The sequence below is a fragment of the Chionomys nivalis genome, chromosome 5 (genome assembly GCF_950005125.1).
Source record: "Chionomys nivalis chromosome 5, mChiNiv1.1, whole genome shotgun sequence".
In the NCBI taxonomy this organism is placed as follows: Eukaryota; Metazoa; Chordata; class Mammalia; order Rodentia; family Cricetidae; genus Chionomys; species Chionomys nivalis.
In genome coordinates this window covers 101,983,540-102,006,286 of record NC_080090.1, presented here as the reverse complement: position 1 = coordinate 102,006,286, position 22,747 = coordinate 101,983,540, and the positions used below count along the sequence as shown (strand labels likewise).

Sequence of the window (22,747 nt, the reverse complement as noted above, 5' to 3'; positions counted from 1 at the left end):
TGTTGAAGATATTCTGGAGTAAACAGATTCATCAATCAAAGAAAACATTAAATCCAACAAATTCTTAAAACAAAACGTCCAGGAAATCTGGTATAACATGAAAAGAGCAAACATAAGAATGATAAGATTAGAAGAAGGAGAAGAACTTCAGCTCAAAGGCACAGAAAATATATTCAACAAAATCACAGAAGAAAACTTTCCCAACCTAAAGAAGGTATAAGAAGCTTCCAGAACACCAAATAGACGGGACCAAAAAAAAAAAAATGTTCCCTCACCATATAATAATCAAAATGTGAAACATACAGAATAAAGAAAGAATATTAAAAGCTGCAGAGGAAAAATGTCAAATAACATATAAAGACAGACCTATCAGAATTGAGCCCAATTTCTCAGTGTAAACCATGGAATGCAGAAGGTCCTAGACAGGTGTGGTGCAGACACTAAGAGACCACAGATCCAAGCCCAGACTCTTATACCCAACATACCTTTCATTCACCATCGATGGAAAATAACAAGATATTCCATGACAAAACTAGATTTAAACAATACCCATCCACAAATCCAGCCATACAAAAAGTATTAGAAGGAAAACTCTAACCAAATGAAGCTAACTGCACCTACAAAACATAGGCAACAGATAAGCTTATATTAACAAACACCAAATAGGGAAACACACAAACACAACCACCAAAAAATAACAAAAATTAACAATCACTGGTCATTAATACCACTTAATATCAATGGACTCAATTTACCTATAAAATGACACAGGATAAGAGAATGGGTACAAAATCAAAATTCATCCTTCTGCTGTGTACAAGAAACACACTGCAACCTCAAAGACAGACATTGCCTCATAGTAAAGGATTGGGAAAAGATTTTCCAATCAAATGGACCTAAGAAACAAGTTGGTGTAGCTATCCTACTAACTAACAAAATAGACTTCAAACTAAAATTAATCAGAAGAAATGGAGAACACTTTATACTCATAACAGGAACAAGTCGTCAAGATGAAATCTCAACCCTGAACATCTATGCCCCAAATACAGGAGTACCCAAATATGTAAAAGAAATATTACTAAAGCTTAAATTACACATCAAACCACATACACTAATAGTAGGAGACTTCAACACCCCACTCTCCCCAAGGGACAGGTCAACCATACTGAAACTTGACAGAAAAATAAGAGAACTAACAAATGTCATGAATCAAATGGGCTTACCAGACATCTACAGAACATTCTAACTAAACAAAAGGAATATACCTTCTTCTCAGCACTTCATGGACCCCTCTCTAAAACTGACCACATACTAGATAACAAAGCAAACTTCAACAGACATAAAAAAACAAACATGGAATAACCTCCTGTATCTTAGCAGCTCACCATGGTTTAAAGTTAGAATTCAATAACAACACTAATTGCAAAAAGCCTACAAACTTAAGGAAATTGAACAGTGCTCAATTGAACCACCCCTGGGTCAAGGAAGAAATAAAGAAAGAAATTAAAGACTTCCTAGAATTCAACGAAAATGAAGGCACAACATACCCAAACCTATGGGACACTATGAAAGTGGTGCTAAGAGGAAAATTTATAGTACTACTTGCCTACATATAGAAAGTGTAGAAATCTCACATGAGTGACTTAACAGCACACCTGAAAGCTCCAGAATAAAAAGAAGCAGACTCACCCAGGAGGGGTAGATGACATAAAATAGTCAAATTGAGGGCTGAAATCTATAAAATAGAAAGTAAGAAAACAATACAAAGAATCAATGAAACAAAGGTCTGGTTCTTTGAGAAAATTAACAAGTTAGACAACCGTTATCCAAACTAATCAAAAGGCAGAGAGAGAACATCCAAATTAACTAAATCAGAAATGAAAAGGGAAAGATTACAGACACTGAGGAAATCCAAAGAATCAGTAGGCCACTACAAAAACCTGTACTACACAAAATTGGAAAATGTAAAAGATATGGAAAATTTTCTGGATAGGTACCACATACCAAAATTAAATCAAGACCAGGTGAACAATAGACCTATAACATTCAAGGAAATAGAAACAGTTATCAACTGACTTCCAACCAATAAAATCCCAGGGCCGGATGGTTTCAGTGCAGAATTCTACCAGAGCTTCAAAGAAGAGGTAATACCTATACTCCTCCAAGTGTTCCACATAATAGAAACAGAAGGAACATAGCCAACTTCTTTTTATGAAGCTACAGTTACCCTGATACTAAAACCATACAAAGATTCAATCAAGAAAGAGAATTAGAGAGCAATCTCCCTCATGAATATAGATGCAAAAATACTCAAAAAAATACTGTCAAACTGAATCTGAGAACACATAAAAAAATCAGCCACTATGATGGAGTTGTCTTTATCCTAGAGATGCAGGGATGATTCTATATACGAAAAATCTATCAATACAATTCATCATATAAATAAACTGAAAAAAAATATGATCATTGCATTAGATGCTGAAAAAGCATTTGACAAAATCCAACACCCTTTCATGTTAAAGGTCTTGGAGAGATCAAGGATACAAGGAAAATATCTAAACATAATAAAATCAATATACAGCAAGTTGATAGCTAACATCAAATTAAATGGAGAGAAACTCAATGTGATTCCACTAAAATCAGGAACAAGACAAGACTGCCCACTCTCTCCATATCTCTTCAACATAGTTCTTGAAGTTCTGGCTGTAGTAATAAGACAACAAAAAGAGATCAAGGTGATTCAAATTGGAAAGGAAGAAGTTCCTTGTAGATGATGATGGTATGCATAAGTGACCCCAAAACTCTACAAGGTATACATATACAAGGTATACAAGGGAACTCTTACAGGTGATAAATACCTTCAGTAATGTGGCAGGATACAAGATCAATTAAAAAAATCAGTAGTCCTCCTATGTACAAATAATAAAGAAGTTAAGAAAGAAATCAGAGAAACATCACCTTTCACAATAGCCACAAATAACACAAGGTATCTTGGGGTAACTCTAACCAAAGAAGTGAAAGACCTCTGTTTGACAAGAACTTTAAGTCTTTAAAGAAAGAAACTAAAGAAGATACCAGAAAATAAAAAAAAAAATCTCCCATGTTCTTGGATAGGTAGGATCAATATAATAAAAATGGCAATCCTACCAAAAGCAATCATTTTACAAAAAAAAAAATCTGCTTTTTTGCCAAAAGCAGATTCAGTGCAATCCCCATCAAAATCCCAACACAATTCTTCACACACCTTGAAAGAAAAATACTCAACTTCATGTGGAAAAACAAAAACAAACCCAGAATAGCCAAAAACAATCCTGTGCAATAAAGGGACTTCAGGAGGCATCACCACCTCTTACATCAAGCTCTATTATAGAGGTACAGTAATGAAAACTGCTTGGTACGAGCATAAAATCAGACAGGTTGATCAATGGGATTGTATTAAACACTAGGATATTAGTTCACACACCTATAAACACCTAATTTTTGACAAAGAAGCTAAAATTATACAATGGAAAAGAATGCATCTTCAATAAATCGTGATGGCATAACTGAATGTCAACATGTAAAAGAATGCAAATAGATCCATATCTATCCCCATGCACAAAACTCAAGTCCAAATGGATTAAAAACCTCAGTGTAAATCTAACCACACTGAACCTGGTAGAAGAGAAAGTTGAAAGTAGCCTGCATTGCATGGGCACAGGAGACTACTTTCTAAATATAACACCAGTAGCACAGACACTAAAGGCAACAATAATGAAATAGGACCTCCTGAAACCAAGAAGCTTCTATAGCAAATGACACCATCAATAAGACAAAAAGGCAACCTACTGAATGAAAAAAGATCTTCACCAATCCCACATCTGAGAGATGACTCATCTCCAAAATATATAAAGAACTCAAGAAATTAGACATCAAAATTCCAAATAATCCAATTTGAAAATGGGGTACAGAACTAAACAGAGAATTCTCAACAGAAGAATCCTAAATGGCTGAAAGACACTTTAAGAAATGTTTAGCATTCTTATCCATCAGGGAAATGCAAATCAAATGACTCTAAGATACCATCTTATACCAATCAGAATGGCTAAGATAAAAAACACCAATGATAGCTTATGATGGAGAGGATGTGGAATACTCCTTCATTGATGGTAGGAATGAAAACTTGTACAACCACTCTGGAAATCAGTATGGTTGTTTCTCAGAAAATTGAGAATTAACCTACCTCAGAACCCAACAATACCACTCTTGAGCATATACCCAAAGGATGCTCAATCATACTACAAGGACATTTGTTCAACTATGTTCACGGCAGCATTATTTGTAATAGCCAGAACCTGAAAACAACCTAGATGCCCCTCAACCAAAGAATGGATAAAGAAAATGTGGTACATTTACACAATAGAATACTACTCAGTGAAAAAAACAACAACAACAACAAAAAAATGACATCTTGAGATTTTCATGCAAATGGATGGAACAAAAAAAAAAAAATCCTAAGTGAGGTAACCTAAACCCAGAAAGATGAAGGGTACATTCACTCATATGTGGATACTAGCTGTAAAGCAAAGGATAAAAAGCCTATAGTCCATGACCCCAGATAAGCTAAGTAACAAGGTGAACGCTAAGAAAAAAACGTAGAGATCCATCTGCGAAGTAGAAATATACAATGTTTCCTGATAAATTTGGGAGCATAGGGGTGGGGGTAAAAGGGAGGGCATAAAGAGAAGAGGGAGTGTGGAAGAGAACTTGGGGGAATGGGAATAGTTGAGATGGAGGACGGGCAAAGATGAGAGCAAGGAAAGAGATATTTTGATTGAGGGAGACATGGTGTGGCTAGAAAGAAGCCTGACACTAGAGAAATTCCCAGAAATCCATAAGGATGACCCCAGCTAAGACCCTAAGCCTTAGAGGAGAGGGGGCCCAAACTGCCCTTATCCTGTAGTCAGATTGATGAATATCTTAAATGTCACCATAGAACCTTCATCCAGCAACTGACGGAAATAGAGGTAGAGACCTGCATCGGCACACTGGACTGAGCTCCCAAAGTCCAGCTGAAGAGTGGGATGAGTGAGAATATGAGCAAAGAGGTCAAAACCATCATGAAGACACCCACAGAAATAGTTTACCTAAGCTAATGGGAGCTCACCAACTCCAAGTAGACAAGGAAAAAACCAACATAGGACCAAACTAATCCCTCTGAATGTGAGTGACAGATGTATGGCTGGGGCATACTGAGGGACCACTGGTAGTGGCACCAGGATTTAGCCCTACTGCTTACTGGCTCTTTGGGAACATATTCTCTTTGGAAGGATACCTTGCTCAGCCTAGAAATAGTAGGGAGGGCCTTGGACCTTCCACAAAGCAATGTGCCTTACCCTCTCTGAGGTGTGTATCAGGGGTAAGATAGGAGGCAGGTGGAGGGAATAGGAGGAGCGAATAGGGGAAAAGAGTGGGAACTGGGATTGGTATGTAAAATGAAAAAAAAATAGTTTGTTTTTTTAAAAAAATAAAATAAAACAATTTTAAGTATAAACGTTCTAAAACCTCGAACAAGAGTGCCCCAGACCCCCAAAGTCCACTTTTAATGAATTTAAACAACACATGACACTTTACCAATTTGTATATTATACTTGAGAACTATGCAATGGACCCCTGTCTCCTTCACTGGTTAACTAGAACTGTAACTGGAGTTTCGGGCTTAACATCCCAGCTCAAGTATCCCCAATATTCTAGGACAGCATTCCAATCTGCCAGTTAAAGAGACAAACACTGATCATGAGACTGATTAATACAAAATGCCTGGGTAGGCTAGGAAGATGGCTCAGTTTGTAAAATAAGCCTGGAGATCTGAGTTTGATTCCCAGACTCATGTACAAAGCTGTGCATAATCTGAATTGTCAGAGACAAAGACAGGAGGATACTCGGGGCATCTTATTAGCTAGTGTAGACCAATTGATGAGATTCACAATGTTCCACAGCATCTGTCTCAAAAGCAAGGTGGACAGTGTTAGGGTGATGATGTCTAAAGTCAACCTCTGGCCTCCATGTGCGCATGTAGATACACATGAACAGGAACACACCACATACATAAGGGGAGGATATAGTCACTGCAGGTACAGGACAGTGACTTAACTCTGTGCTTCCAGATTGAACAAGGATGAACTAAATGCCTGCCACAGCAGCTAAGAAAGGGTATCTCTATAGAAAAAAAAAAAAAAGACTGGGAGGACAGGAAAGGGAAAATGGGGGAGGGGAAGAGAGATTTTCAGATGAACTCTAGTTTCTGACTCACAGCTATATATAACCATAAGCTAAAGACTTAAAGTACTCTGTTGTCTGCATCTGGATGCAGCAACACACCATTGAATAAAGTCCAAAAGTAAACTAAAATAATTTACTGTATCTTCATCAGTGGGTTCTTATCACTATGAGGTCAAAATGACTGGGGCAACTTTGGTCAGCCATACTTTTGTTTTTGTTCTCAAGGTGACCATCAAACTCAAGGTATTTCCTTCATGTTAGAAAAAATCCTTAAAAATGTTATATCACAAGCCTCTAGCTGCCTTACTCTGTCTTTCAGACATGCCCCACCAATACATGCCTGCTGTCTTTCCCTGGACAGAAGACTGATAAAGCAGACTATACAGCTCTGAATCTTCCTTCCCCTTACAACTGTGACCAACTTGAAGATATCCTTGAATTATAACTTTAGTCTTATCCAGGCCTTATAATTTGTACCACAGGTTAGAGCTTGCCCTCCCCCTGAAAATCTATATAAATCAGAAACTCCCTTTGCCCTATGAAATCAAAAGTTCTGCTTCCATTAAGACTCCACTGCTCTGTCGTCCTACAGTTTGATGTCATGGTTGTCAATGGCGTTGAGCCTGCAGCACTCTAATGCTCTGCCTTGTCGGGGTTCATCATCATTTCCTGTGGTCATGAGCCTGTAACTGTCCTAAATAATACTATTATGAAGGGAGATTTTTTGTGAGATTTTTCTCCTTGAAGCTGCCATTATGTTTTCAAAGCTCAGAAACACCATGGCTATTGGTTTATGCCTAGTTGATATCAGTGCCCTGTAGTAATATATAACCAATTGAAAATGGGTATGACTGTGGTAGATGCTATGAAGCAGGCTTTGTTCTCTCTTAGAGCTCTAAATTTACTTCAAAATGTATGTAGTGCTATCAGCTAATTAAGGTAAATTAAAGATGGCCAAATTACAACTGGTAAAAGGCTGCTTGATGTTTACAATGTGTTCATCCATTGTTGCCCTTGACTGACATCTTCCCTAAAGGGTATTCCATAAAATTCCCAAGGAGCTGCCTCAAGAGCAAAGGGTTCCTGGACCGCCTTCCAGACTGCCAGCTTCAAAGGGCTTGTCCCATCTCTTGCCACAGATCAGGGATTTTGCATAACAAAAGAATAATTGAATCCGAAATGCAACAGTACATGACATAGATCACCATTTGTAACAGGAACATTTAAGTCATGAATAATGAACGATTTCCTCTGGGGTAATTTATGGTCCTGGCACTCAGCAAAGCAAACTCAGTAAGTATGCCAATGCACCCTACCTCCCACCCAGAGGAGCTCAGGGAGGCCCCTCAGCTCATTTACATCCCTTTCTTTGTGACTTCCAATTAGGGCAGATAGCAAGGTGGCAGGTATGAAGACAGGATGTTTTTGTTTTATTTTCCCCCCAATGCTTTGTGGCATCTGGCCACAAGAGTAAAGGAGAGGTTCACAAAAGCGGCTTAATATTGAGTGAGCAGCTGCCAAGGAACCATAGCTTCTCATAACTTGTGACCTCTATTGAATTTGAGTCATTACATCTGGTCATGTTGCAGAATACAAACCATCTAATAGCTAGTGTTCCCAACAGGTTAGTTGTCCAGAAGCCGATGTGCAGAAAAATAGACTCCACTCACGTTTAGATATTGAAAAACTGTCTTTACTCATCTATAAATTGTATTTTTCTAAACAGTGTATACCAAAGATATCCTCTGCATTTTGTAAGAAAAATATCCTGAAGAATTGCTATTGACTCAACCATCAATCTAGCAACCATCATGGAAGAGTGAAGCAATAAAGGGGCGGGGGAAGGAGAAGAAGAGGGTGATGTTGTGGTTTGAGAAGGAGAGGGTGATGGTATAGTTGGAGAAGGAGAGGATGATGGTGTAGTTGGGAAAGGAGAGTGTGATGGTGTAGTTGGGGAAGGAGAGGGTGATGGTGTAGTTGGGGAAGGAGAGGGTGATGGTGTAGTTGGGGAAGGAGAGGGTGATGGTGTAGTTGGAGGAGAGGGTGATGGTATAGTTGAAGAAAGAAAAGATGATGAAGCGACAAGAGCAAGGAAGTCTAAGAGAAAATCTATGAAACACCAACAAATCTGTATTTGTATCAGTGATTACAGAAAAGTATGTTAAACAGAAGAATCATGGGTGTGGCTGGAGAGATTGCTCAGTGGTTAGGAGTATATGCTGCTTTCTCAGAGGATTTGAGTTCTGTTCCCAGCTCCAACTTCTGGCACCTCACAACCACCAAGAACTCTAACTCTGATGCCCTTTTCTGGCCTCCATGAGCAGGGCACTCAAGTGTACTGACCCACACACAGACAAACATTAAAAATTAATAAAATGACCTTTAAAAAATAATCTTGAGCATACCCACAAGGGTAATAATGTTACTATTACCCACTTGTTGATGTGTTTTAGGTTCTGCACTATATAATATTCTTATTAAATCTTAGCATTACTCCATTGTCTCTATTTTCCAGTTAAAAGACAGAGAAGCAGAAATGTAAATTACTGGGAAAAAGTCAGCATGTAAATTCCGTATTTTTTTCTTGTTGTTATGAAAATTAACTGACAAGGAACAAGTTAAAGAAGAAAGGGATTATCTATCGTGGATCACCGTCCCAGGGAATTTATCCACCACTACTTGAGGCCCAAGGATTCAAGCATACAAGCCTTTAGGAGACAATTCACACTCAAACCACAAAAACAAGTGTCTACATTGGAAAAACAAGCTCATTTTGGTTTATTTAAAAGGATCAAAGATGTATTTGTATCTAGCCAAATGGAACAAAGTCAGGCAAAACACAATTTATGGCAAGCACCTGAGGCCCTTTCTATGCTAATACTATACTTGTTAATAGCAATTCAAAGCAAACACAGGATTTCAAGATCTTCAGTGTCAAGCATGAGAAACAAAATTAGACACAAATAATTAAGCTCAGACCTTGACATTTGTGCAAAATGGATGGTGTATCAAGATAGATCACATAGGCATTGATTCTGGGTAACCAAAGCAGGAAAAGACTTAATCAAAAAAAATAGGCATTGTATTGACCAGAGTGATTATCAAGTAAGTACTATAGGGCTAGAGAGATAGCTCAGTGGTTAAGAGCATTGACTGCTCTTCCAGAGGACCTGGGTTCAGTTCAAAGCACCCACATGGAAGTTATAACTATCTGTAATTCCAGTTCCAGAGGATCTGACACCCTCACACAGACATACATGCTAAAAAAAAACACCATATAAAGAAATAAAAATTAAAATGTTAAAAAAAAACGAATACTACAATAGTATTAAAACACAATGGCTAAATTTGAAATTGGCTGAGGCCTAGACATACCTAGATAAAAATTTCTTAAATAACACATTTTTTACTATTTTGCTTGATTTTTAGACATGACCTCAAATAGTCTTGAACCCCTTTGGTAGCAGAGGATGGCCTTGAATTCCTCATCCTTCTCTCTGCCTCCCTCGTGATAGAAGCACAAGTGTGACCGACCAGGCCTGGTCTACTTGCTGCTGGAGATGGAACTCTGCCTTCACACGTGCTAGGGAGGCACCCTGATAGCTGAATGCATCCCGAGCCCCACAGAGCTCTTAAGCTTTCCTTCAGGAAAAGTCTCTACACACTCCGCTAATGACTCTTGTGGTTTAGAACCAGAGATTAAAGATGAGACAGAAGCCATTTCCTTCCATCACTGGCATCTGGAGCATAAAATCCCATGCACAGAGCTTAGCTCCCACAGAACCAAAGCGGCCTGTGAAGATGTATTTATCACAGCAAGCAACCTCCTTCTTACTGCCCACCCACTCCCCAGCTGCCACGTCCCTCCTGTCAGACAACTACAGGGCACTTAAGTCCATAAACACACTGCCTTGGTTTCCTTGTATTCCAAAAGACACTGGGGAACAGAAATTTATGAAAGGAAGTGGGTTTATTAACACTTGAATTAAATCCTGTTTGTGGCCATCTTAGAAAGTTATAAAATAAAGGATAGAATACCATTAAGTTTTAATAGTGAATCAAATTAACTGGTGTGTGTGTATGTGTACATATATGTATATATATTATTATTGAGAATTTCATACTTGTATATAGTAAAATAAATGCATGTATAACTACTCCCTATTTCTCCCTCCAATTCTCTCAGATACCAAAACATGTTCCTAAGTTCCTATGACACATTGATGTATTTTGTTTTTTATGTACACAACCTACTGAGTTCAAATAGTGCTATCCACATGTACATGAATTTAGGGTCATTCACTAGAACATATGCAGTCTGTCAATGGTGACATTCCCAAAGATGGAGGATCCTCTCTCCCTGAGCAGCCAGCCAGCAACTGCCAGTAGTTTCTCAGCCATAGCAGGAGTCTTCAGATCTTCTTCGTTCAATCCATGTTGAACTTTTGGAGCCTCAGTTGTGTGCATATAACCATAGCAGCATGAGTGTAACGTCCTACCCACAAGACAGCATTTCACAGCACTCGTCCCCACACTCTTGCTCTTCCATTCTTTCCAACTTTTAGGCTAATTGCCATTTCTCTGGCAAGAAAGGGAGGCGTGGTTCCCAGGTTGCTTCTACTCTCTACTAGGAGAAGTTTCGTTGATGTTATTATTGTTTTGCTTTGCTTTTTAACTCAATTTCAGGCTCAAAAAATGAAATCTTGGAAATCATCTGATTTTGAAGAGGCTCTGTTTTTTTGTTTGCTTATTTATTTCAGAATGTAACCCCACCCTGTAGTTGGACATTTTCGTCTGGACCACCAGCACACTAATCTCATTACATAGGGACTTATTATTAATTATGAAAGCTCAGCCAATAGCTTAGGCTTATTACCAACTAACTCTTATAACTTAAATTAACCCATTTAATCAATCTACTTTTTGTCTGTATTACCTTTACTCTGTACTGCCCAAGCTGCTTCCTCTCAGTCCTTTCTTCTTCCCAGCATTCTCTCTGGCCAGAAAATTCTGCCTAGCTATTGGTTGTTTAGCTCTTTGCTAAACTAATCCAAGAGATACTTCTTCACAGTGTACAAAAAGATTACTCCATGACACACACGCACTCTAAATACAAAAACTAAATCTGAGCCTATCAGAGTTCTATGTTCTTAGGTCCATTCCTTTGATAAATGTAGAACAGAAGCCTGCTGTATCTTTGGAGGTCGATCTCAGCTGCCATTCCTGCATTCCTGTTAAATACACTAACCCGACTAGGGAAAAACAGGCAGAGTACAAATGTCTCTCTTTAGAATATTTCTTTTCCTGCCAAGGTTTCAGCATAGTGTAACTGTTAAACTACCACCAACTGATCAGGGGAAACAGCAGGAGTGTCCTTTTTTGTTTTGTTTTGTTTTTTCCTCTGGTCTCCTAGCCAGTAGATCATATAATTAAACTTTGAGTCTTCTCACAGAAGAAGAAGAAGAAGAAGAAGAAGAAGAAGAAGAAGAAGAAGAAGAAGAAGAAGAAGAAGAAGAAGAAGAAGAAGAAGAAGAAGAAGAAGAAGAAGATACATGGCCGTGAACCAATTCAGAAGGTACTGAACACTAGAGTGCTTTCACAGGAAAACACATGAAAGCAAACTAGATACCAGAAATTCATGCTTGTCACTAGTTTCAAAATGTGACACAGGTGATAATGGGATTCCTCTCTGTATATGTAAGTATGTTTTATTACTATTGGTTATTAAAGAAGCTGTTTCGGCCACTGGCTTAGTAAAGCCAGGTGGTAAATCCAAACATAGATATAGAGATAAAGTAGGCAGAGTCGAGGAGATGCCATGTAGCTGCCAAAGGAGAGAGATGCCAGCCACCAGTCAGAACCTTACTGGTAGGCCACAGCCTCATGACAACAGACTGATAAAAAAAAATGGTTAATTCAGATGTGAGAGTTAGCTAGAAATATGTCTAAGCTATTGGCCAAACAGTGTTGTAATTAATAGAGTTTCTGTGTGATTATTTCAAGTCTGAGCAGCTCGGAAATGAATGAGCAACCTCTGGCTACACACAGGGCTGAGAGAGAGATAGCTCAGTGTTGAAGAGAACATATTGCCTTCACTGAGGACACAAAATCGGTTTCCTGCACCCATGTTGAACATCTTCACAGATGCCTGTACCTCCAGCTCCAGAGGCAACTGAAGTCCTCTGCTGCCCTTCACGGGTGCATGAAGCATACATGTGCATATCCATAATCAGATACACATAGTTAAAAAGTGAAAATACATTTTCAGAATGCAGTGTGATTCATTTCATACAACCTTGGAAAGATTTAAATGGAAATGCAGGTGTTCAAATAAACTCGGAATGAAATAACTGGAGAGCCAATCTATGAACTGAACACTTACTTCCTACTTGTTTTCTTCTTTGACTACCAAATGTGTCCTTTGATTACCAAATGTGACCTCTGATAGGTTCCCTAGTTTTTCCTAGACTCAGTTTCCTCATTGTTACTACTATGACCAGGATATGTCATCAAGGCATAGGGAGAGACAGGCGGATTTCTGTGAGTTAGAGGCCAGCCTGGTCTACAAGAGCTAGCTCCAGGACAGGAACCAAAAGCTACGGAGAAACCCTGTCTCGAAAAATTAAAAAAAAAAAAAAAAAAAAATATATATATATATATATATATATATATATATATATATATATATATCATTAGCTTCTAATGGATTCCAAATCAGAAATTTAAAAATTATAATCTGTGGACATATACATTTCAAACAGAGAGTCCTCATGCATCCATGTGTTTGAAACGTAAGACAAATGTGAACATAACTTCTAGTAGATAAGAAGCTGAGAGTATGTACAGCCTTGCTCTTGGGGGAGTGGACTGGGGTCTGAAAAGCACCCAATGAGATTTCTAGACTCTTTGGTCCCATAACAATGAATTAGACTAGGACTACATGGAAAGTGATAGAAATTAAAGATAGTTTGCTATGAAGAAAAAGGCACTTTGAAGTATGATCATGGTCCGAGAGCGGGGAAAGGTGGGAAGCTATAATATTATTCAGCCAGGAAAATGGTGAGCATTTACAGGTAATTGACATAGCACTCACCTACACCCTATCTGGAGATCAAGGAGTTTTCTCACTCAAATTCTCCAAGACTCAGCAGAAAAGTTTGAATAGCTTCTTTCATATGTTAATCAGATGCGTCTGTCTCTCTGCAATACTTTACTTTTCTGATTTAATTTGGGTTGAGAGTTTCTGCCTTTGCCTCCCAGCCATCCTTGTTACTACCTAGGAGTAACTTGTTACACACACACATACACACACACACACACACACACACACACACACAGAGAGAGAGAGAGAGAGAGAGAGAGAGAGAGAGAAAGAGAGAGAGAGAGAGAGTTCTGAATTCCAAAATCAACCAAAGTTCAAAGTTCACATCAGAGACTGTAGACTACATTCTACATTAGTCTGGCCTCATCTCAGGCCATCAGGATTTCAGGGCAAGAACCTCTGCCTGCTAATTTTGTAGGTAGCGATAATGGATACTATGACTCCAGTAGATCAGTAATCGTTCACTGAAATCTGAGCAAATCAATTTGCTAGCATTTAGAATTTGAACTGAAATTTCAAAGTAATATAATGGCCTTTGCTAATGGGAAAGGCACAGATAATTCAGACTAGTATCAACCAGATATCATGATCAGGAAAAGATAAAGATAAATCAGCTCATTTAGCCCAAGAAGCATAATACAAAGTATCTGTCAAATAGTTAGCATTTGGTAAAGGATAGATCTCAAATAAATGTATATTTGCATTACTTATAAAAGTTAGTCAGGAGGATATAACTGGAATAATTGCTAATCAGAACTAAGAACTAAGACAAAAAGACAATACAAAATGACAAACCCGCAAGATAGCTGAGCAGGTAGAAGTTCTTGCCCTGAAAGTCTGATGACCTGAGAAGAGGCCAAAGCAGACGAGTGTGCTATAGCTTCTGATTTGAACCTTGTAATTGATTTTGGAACTCAGGACTCTGTGTGTGTGTGTGTATGTGTGTGACAGAGAGAGAGAGAGAGAGAGAGAGAGAGAGAGAGAGAGAGAGAGAGAGAGAGAGAGAGAGAGAGAGAGAGAGAACCGATGTGGAAGTTCACATGCAAATGTGTGCATACATGTTAGATGTCTTCAATTGCTCTCAATATTATGTGAATACACATCTATGAGTATGCATTGTGCATCTGTTCATAAGTAATATATATCTACGTGTGTGTGTGTTTGTGTGATGACTGTGCCTAAGTCTGTATGAAGAGGATAGAGGAGGACATTGGTTGTCCTGTTCAATTATTCTCAGTTTTGTGCCCTTCAAGCAGGATCTCTCATTGAACCTGGAACTAGACTGGCAGCCAGTAAACCTTCCTGGCTCTGCCTCTCCCTAGTTCTGGGGTTGCAGTTGGGTATGCAGCCAGCTGAACTATTCTAACCATTTTTAAGTGGATCCTGGGAATTCTACCTCATGTTTACTTATCAAAAACACTTAGCCACTGGGCCATCTCCTCATCCACACCACCTTATTTTTTGAAATAAGGTATCTCGGTGACTTGGGAGCTTACCGATTTGGCTAGACTAGCTATCTAGAGAGTCCCAAAGATATACCTATGTCAACATCCCAATTCTGGCACTGCAGGTCCATACCACATATAGACTTTTACAGTGGGTTCTGTTTGTCTTATTTTAGTTCCTCATATTTGTTCAGCAAGCACTTTACCAACGCATGCATCTTCTTAGCCCAGGACTTTTCAATTTTAAGAAAAGGTAATGAGTGCATGAAGCTTCAAGTCCTTAGTGTAAGACTGCATCAAAAGATGGAACACAATGATGCTTCTTGAGGGAGTAGATGAATATTCACAGTGACTGTGCTGGAGTCAATACATAGCCTCACATCTGTTCAGATCGCATTTGCTTCCAAATCAGTTCATGCGGGCTGAGGTCTCACGACCAAACCAGTTAAGAGATTTTGGATATTTTCGGATGGAAGAAAAAAGAGAAGAACACATAACTGAGTAAGAAAAACAGTGGGAACAACTGGTTCACCCTGTCTAGGAATATAGAAAACTTTACCTTCTGTAAGCTCTCTCTTGCATTTATACCATCTTCTGTTCATTTGAATTGTTCCCTATTAGCTAACATATTTAAACACTTGGTCCCCAGTTGACAGTGATGTTTGGGAGGTCATGTAAACTTTAAGAAGTGGAGCCTTGTTGGAGGAAGAAGAGAACTGGGAGCAGGCTTTGAAAGTTTATAGTCTCACCTCACTTCCAGTTTTCTGTTTGTAATTTGTTAGTATTTGGTGGTGTGATCTCCTAGCTTCCGCTCCAGCCACTTGCTGCCATGGCTCTCCCATTGTTATGGACACTTCCTCTGAAAACTCAAGTTAATTTAAACTCTTCCATAAGTTGCTTTTGGTCATGTTGTTTTATCAGAAAACCAGAAAGTAACTAAAATATTGTGTATTTACACATAAACAGACAGTTGGATAGGTGATAGATAATGAATAGACACATGGAAGAATGTGTAGATGGATGAATACACAGACAGATAATACTAGATACATGGATGATTAATAACAAATATTCATTAGTCTTCCAAGATCATATGTGCCCCAGAAGAAATGGCAAGCCACCAGATATTTGGACACAGCTTGCTGAGAAGTAGCCAACTGCTACTCAGTTGTTCTTTTGAAAATGTTATTTATCTCATGTCTAAAGTCATAAAACTATTTCTTAAAGCAACTTGTTCTCCATGTTTGTAAATTTTCATTTATGTTTCTTTTTTATATTTATTTATTAATATAAAAATACAGTTCTGCTTTTGTTTGAATAGTGGAACTATGAATTTTTTTCTGACTTTCTATTCTTTGGAACAGTTTCCCTGTTTCTTATTTTGTTTGTTTTGTTTTTAATGAACATGCATTTGTAAATACATGTGAAAAGTATCTGTAACCTTCCTGGGTATTGAAATTGCTTAAGTTATATATAGTTACATATAATATAACATATATATGTATGTATATATATATTGAAGGAGCTGCAGGCTGCGTTCGTGTTACCCGACCGCCTGGCTAGCTTATGCCCCGAAATAATTACACGGAAACTGTATTCTTTTAAACACTGCTTGGCCCATTAGTTCTAGCCTCTTAATGGCTAATTCTCACATCTTGCCTAACCCATATTTAGTACTCTGTGTAGCACCAATTTTACCGGGAAAGATTCAGCATGTCTGACCTGGCGGCTTGCTTTATCACGTCTGCCCTGGAGAGGAGCGGCTTGGCATCTGCCTCACTTCCTCTTCCTCCCAGCATTCTGTTCTGTTTACTCCACCCACCTATGTTCTAACCTATCAGGCCAAGCAGTTTCTTTATTAACCAATGACCTTCCTCCATCATATATATATTTAACCAGTTTTCTTAGGACTTATTGGTTCTGTAGCTTATTTTAGATATTCCATACTTTCAACAAAATGACTGACAGTCACAAGACTCTAAGCTCTCACAAGATTCTAAGCTTCAACATTAACAAGGTTTCTAACATAGTTATTCATCTAAGCTAGAATGCGCCTGGCTATCTTAAGCTAGTATAAAGGAATTGTTCAAAACCCTGCCTATAGGCCCCAATTTTAAAGCTACACACACGACTTGAATGATTTTGGTTTTATTTATTGTGTTTCACCCATTTTACTTATTCTGAGACAAGGTCACAGCCCAGGCTGGCCTCAAGTTCACTATGTAGCCAAAGATGACTCTGAAATTCTGATCCTGCTGTCAAGTACCAGCTGACCACATCCTAACATACCATTTCCAAATTCCCAATTCTTGGGACTTCTATTGAAACTTGTAAAACTCACACAGAGTGTCCTAGAATTAAGAAACATTTATCCATCCCTGGCCACACTGATTGATCTGTGTAGGGAAGTAACCTACAATGCTCAGATTATAGCTAGAAACATTGTATAGGCATGGGACCTACAATGCTGAGATTTCTTTGAGTATTTGTGAGACAGACACATTTCCAAATCACTCCAGTGATGAAGTGTTAAAGCTACTATTCAATGATAACGTCTGAGCATAAGTCTGCCCATAAATATGGAAATGGGGCCGTGTGCATGCTATAACTAAAACCTGCTTACAGATAGAGCTAACTTCCTTTTCATCTTTCAGATAAAACCGAGTTTTCTTATATTAATAATATAATATTAATACTGGCAATAATATGTTGCAATGTTGTTGTGTGGCACTATTCCTGGGGAGATGTAAACAAATGTCTACTCACTCAAGGAAAGGAACTTCCAACGGAACAAAGTCCAAGTCAGTGAACCAGAGTTTTGTTGGGGTTAGTACTTTTGTATACGAAAAATAAAAATCTATTAATTACAAAATAACGACTAGAAAGAAAAAGAAGTAAAAAAGAAAATGTGATTACCAAGTATGTAGGAAACGGCCGAATCAAGTATATTTTTACTTGACATATTATTAAATGAATTAACTGATTAAAAGGTAGACATTTTCTTACATTTTAACATATTAGAATTAATGGTATAATTCCAAAGCAAAGAAATGTGGAAAATGTGAACAGAAATGGTAAAATACTGCCATTGAATTCCGATTATGAAATAATGGTTTTTAAATGAAACTTGATCAGGCTTAGATAACTGTTGAGTGGTAGATCATGTTCCTAATGTATGAAACCCTAGATTCAACCCTCAGCACTGAAAAGGAATACAATAGAAAAAAGTATAATTAAGAGAATTAACTAAGGAAAAATCAATAGCAAGCAGATATAATAACCTAACTCTGTGCTATGTCATTATGTAGACCTAAATTCTGTAATGTATCAAAGGACAACATGACTGAGACAATATGTAATTCATAGAAACAGTGGGAATTTCTACACAAGCATATATACCAATGACAAACTATCTTGTCCTCAACATTATACCAGAGCACATGATTTGTATAGCTCAGCAAGTACAATCTAGTGATTATGTTTATCGTTTTGTGCTATTTATTAAAGCTGTATTTTTCTGGAGATGGCTGAGGAAGTCTCTGATCGATGCATATAACAGAATGTCACTAGGAGCCTGCAACAGTTTGGAACAAATACAGAGATTCCCAAGTGCAGAGAATAGACATCTGGGAACATTCAGGGCTCTGGGGACTTTGCAGGCTAGGAGACAGAAAGATTGGAAGTGCTACAGAGGTCGGGAGATGCCAAAGAAACAAGGCCCTCATGCACATGTGAATTCGATAATGGCATGCACATGGTCTACACAGCCTAAGCTAGATGGGGTCCCAGCATTGAGAAGGGAAGGGGACAGAACTCCCCATTCCTAACCTAGAAGTTAACTCCAACCGATCTCCAATTGATAACTGTCCACAAAGGAAACACTAGTTTTCTCCAATGATGTCTTACTATGTATACAAACCACAGTTAGTTGCAGGCCACATACTGAACAGTAGATGGCCAACACAAAGCTAACTTAATAGTACCTTCTGGAGGTTTTTATTTGGTGGGTGAAGGGAGGACTCGTAATGCTTTGTTTTGTTTGTTTGTTTGTTTGTTTGTTTGTTTTCCCTTATGGGTCTTTTGCTTATATGTTTTTTGATTTGGAGTCTTTATGGGATTTCTGTGTATTCAAATGTGTATGTCTCTAAGTCTATATGTGTTTCTTGTGCTTTTTCTTTGATTTTTCTTTTTTGTTTACTTGTTCTGCCCTATTCATGTTTGTTCATTATTATTATTAGTTATTGATTCCTGTTTGTTTTCTAATGAGAGAGGACCAGAAAGAGTGTAGATCTGGGTGGGTGGAGAGGTGGGGATAACCTGGGAAGAGTGGGGGAGGGAAACTGTAATCAGAGTAATTTCTTTGAAAAAAATCTATTTTCTATGAAAACAATCATATTTTTGGCCAAAGTCTATGAAACAGTGAACAACACTGCTGAGGATGTCTCAATGTTCTTAGCAGACTGAGTCTTATCTCTGACCACAAGCTAATAAAATTTAAAATGAACATATATAGAATTACAATATTTCCAAATTGATAATGTTTTAAAATAATTTATATTTTCCCTAATTTTAAAAAAGTCAAGATGTCTTTAAACATTTCAAGTTTATAAAATATCAAAGCATGCTGCTACTTAATCACAGAGCTAAGGGTGAAATCAAGTAAACTGTATTGAGTATTTGATGACTCAATAGCAGCTGAATCTTATAACATTAGAATGTATACTTAGAGGGGAAACAGTGAGACTAAACATGTTTGTCAGAAAGCATCTGAATGAATAGGTGAAGAAGTGTTTGTCTCAAGGAACTTGATAAACCTGAAGCAAAAATTTAAAGAAATTAGAAAATAAATTAAGAAAGATCACAAATCCTTAAATTGAGAACAAAACAATGTGGCTACAGGGTTTTGATCCTACTGCATGTACTGGCTTTGTGGGAGCCTAGCCTGTTTGGATGCTCACCTTCCTAGACCTGGATGGAGGGGAGAGGACCTTGGACTTCCCACAGGTCAGGAAACCCTGACTGCTCTTTAGACTGGAGAGGGAGGGGGAGGGGAGTGGGGGGTGGGGAGTGGGGGGGAGGGGAAAGGAAAAAGGAGGCGAGGAGTAGGCAGAAATTTTTAATTAAAAAAAGAATAAAGTTATGCTAAAAATAAAAAAATAAAAAAATAAAATAAAAACATGTGGCTACAATACCTGGTAAGAGACAGGGATAAATCCATAGCTCAAAAAGACACCAGCAACAGTAACAGCTGAAAAAGAAAGGGGGGCATGGAGGGAGGGGTGGAACAGAAAGGAGGGGGAGGGAGAAAGAAAGAGGGAGGGAGGGAGAGGGATAAAGAGAGAGAGAGAAAGAGAGAGAGATTACCAATTTATAAGACACTTAAAAAAGAAAGGCAGAGACAGACATATGAAGACCTGGGGACACAAAGACAGAGAATAATAATAATAAAAAAAAACAGCTTTATAGATCCTATTTCAGTGATTAAAAATATTTTTAAAGTATTAGAAATAAATATATGGCAAACCAAGAAGCCTTTAGACTTTGATATAAAATCAAGAAATCTTAGCTGCTGAAATTGACATGCAGAAAGGAATCCAGAGCTGGAAAGACAGTTTGGCAATTTAGTACACATAGGACTCTTCCAAAGGACATGCATTAATTCCCCCACACGTGTTAGACAGCTGACAACCTCCTGCAACACCAGTTCCAGGGATGTGGATGCCCTCTTCTTGACCCTTCAGGCACCCACACTCTTATGCACTTACCCTCACACACATGCATATGCATAACTAAAAATAAAAAAAACACTAGCTTCCAAATGGAAGTGGAGAAAGGGGATAGAGGATGGACAGAAAAAAGTACTATAGAAAGCACAAGAGCACTTCCGGGTTACAAGCCAAGCTAGGCCTCACCTCTGGGCTAGCTGGCAAAGGATCTGTTAGTTACTCTTTATTACTATTATGTTGTGATAAAACACAATGACCAAAGTCATTCATAGAAACCATTACTTAAGCTTATTGCTCCAGAAGAGTAGGGTCCCCCGTGGAGAGAGGCACAGCAGCAGATGGCAAGTGTGGTGGGTGGGGCAGGTAGCTGAAGATCACATTGTCAGTTGCAAACACAAAGCAGAGAGCAAAGTGGAACTGAGGAGAGACTGTATGCTCTCAACCCTGCCCTCGGTGACTAACTTTCCCAAGCAGCAGGGCTCCATCTCCTAAAGGTTCCATAAAGTCCCCATGCAGTGCTACCAACCAAGAACTGAGTGATCAAATGCCTGAGCCTATGGGAAACACTTCTCGAGATAACAAAAAGCAAGTTGATTCCAAGGAGAGGATGAACTTGGAAAAGTACAGAAGGAATGAATGATGCCTGAGAATTGCAGAGAGGAGGATGACAGGTAGGGCTCAGCTTCAGCATCTCAGCTCACTGCCAGAGAGAGCTGTCACACTTTGCTGTCTGCTGCTGTGATAACACCAACCCAAACAACTAGGGGAGAAGGTGTACTGGGTTTATAAGGCTCAATCAGAACCTAACACTGAGGGAAGTTAGGGCAAGAATTCAAGAAAGAGCAGAGTCAGGCCATGGAGGAAAACTACTGGCTTGCTCCTCAGCTTGTTCAACCTGATTCCTCCCTTCCTTCCTTCTCTCCTTCTCTCTGTCCTTCCTTCCTTCCTTCCTTCCTTCCTTCCTTCCTTCCTTCCTTCCTTCCTTCCTTCCTCCCTTCTTTCCCTCCTTCATTTTCCTTTTTTTTCTTTCTTTTTTGGAGGTGAGACAATTTTACAATTATACTCATGTACAGAAAACTTTCAAGTGTAGCTTTAACCCAGTTCAGTGACAAGTTCCTTGCCTTGTCCAGCTTGTCAATGCAAGCCAAAGATTTTTGACCCAGGATGTTGCCTCTCCATTGATGTGGATCTTTTCATATCTGTCATTGCTATTGGTCCTGATATCTTCCACAAGCTTAGTCGGAGCACCTTTGTCTTCCTAGTTAACCTGGGTGAAGGCAGGAGTGGTGCATGTCTTCCTGTGGGCCAGCTGCCCAGGCTTCCTTTTGATGATGCAGTAGGGCAACCTCAGCTTGCAACAAAGAGCGTGCAGAAGACTTGCTCAAAGGGGTCTACCACGGGGGCGATTACTACCAGCTGAGCCTTCTTGTTCTCCACCAGAGTAGTGACCATACTGATCCCTGCTCGATGGAGAGGTGGTCTCTAGTGAGGATACCCCCGTTGCTAGCGGCCCTTTTCTCAGCATGGGCCGGCAGCTTTGTCTCTGGCCTGTACTTGTGAGCAAGCTTGGGCATCTACATAGCTGTTTAGCTGTTTCGTAGTCCATGACCTGGGGGAACTGGTAAATAGCAGGGGGTTCTTGAATCCACTTATAGAAGATGGCCCTTTGCCACTGAGGCCATATAGGATGGGACCATTTGACAAAGCAAGCGAGGTCCCTTTTGGGCTGGATGTCCTGTCCAACGCTGAAGTTGTTACGCCTTTTAATAAACAGATAATTCATCACGTTTTGACCTCCTATTTCTTCACAATGGGAGAGTCATGGGCCACCTTCTTCCCCTTGGCCTTCTTTCCTTTGGACATCATGCCATACTGGAGGAGAGGGAAAGAAAAAGGAATTGTGGGTAATATGTAAGAGCCAGGGTTGTCCTGAAAGCCTCTGTCTACTTTCTTATCCAACCCAGGGCCATCTGCCCAGGACAAGCACTGCCCACACTAGGCTGAGTCTCTCCACCTAAATTAATAAACCTAGAAAATGTCCTGTAGACATACCCGCATGCCAGTCTGAGGAAGACAGTCTTTCAACTGAGATTTGCTCTTCCCTCATGATTCTAATAGACAAAACCTAACAAGCACAACTGATCCTTTGTCAAGCTGACACACAGACACATCAACATTAAACCATAACAGTCCTTTCTGGCTTATCCCCAAGA

At 39.0% G+C, this 22,747-nt stretch overlaps 1 pseudogene; it reads right to left on the bottom strand.

Moving 5' to 3' along the window:
- Window positions 1-8,060: 8,060 nt before the first annotated feature.
- LOC130874187 (60S ribosomal protein L7a-like) lies at window positions 8,061-22,397 on the bottom strand (annotated as a pseudogene).
- Between the last annotated feature and the right edge of the window lie 350 nt (window positions 22,398-22,747).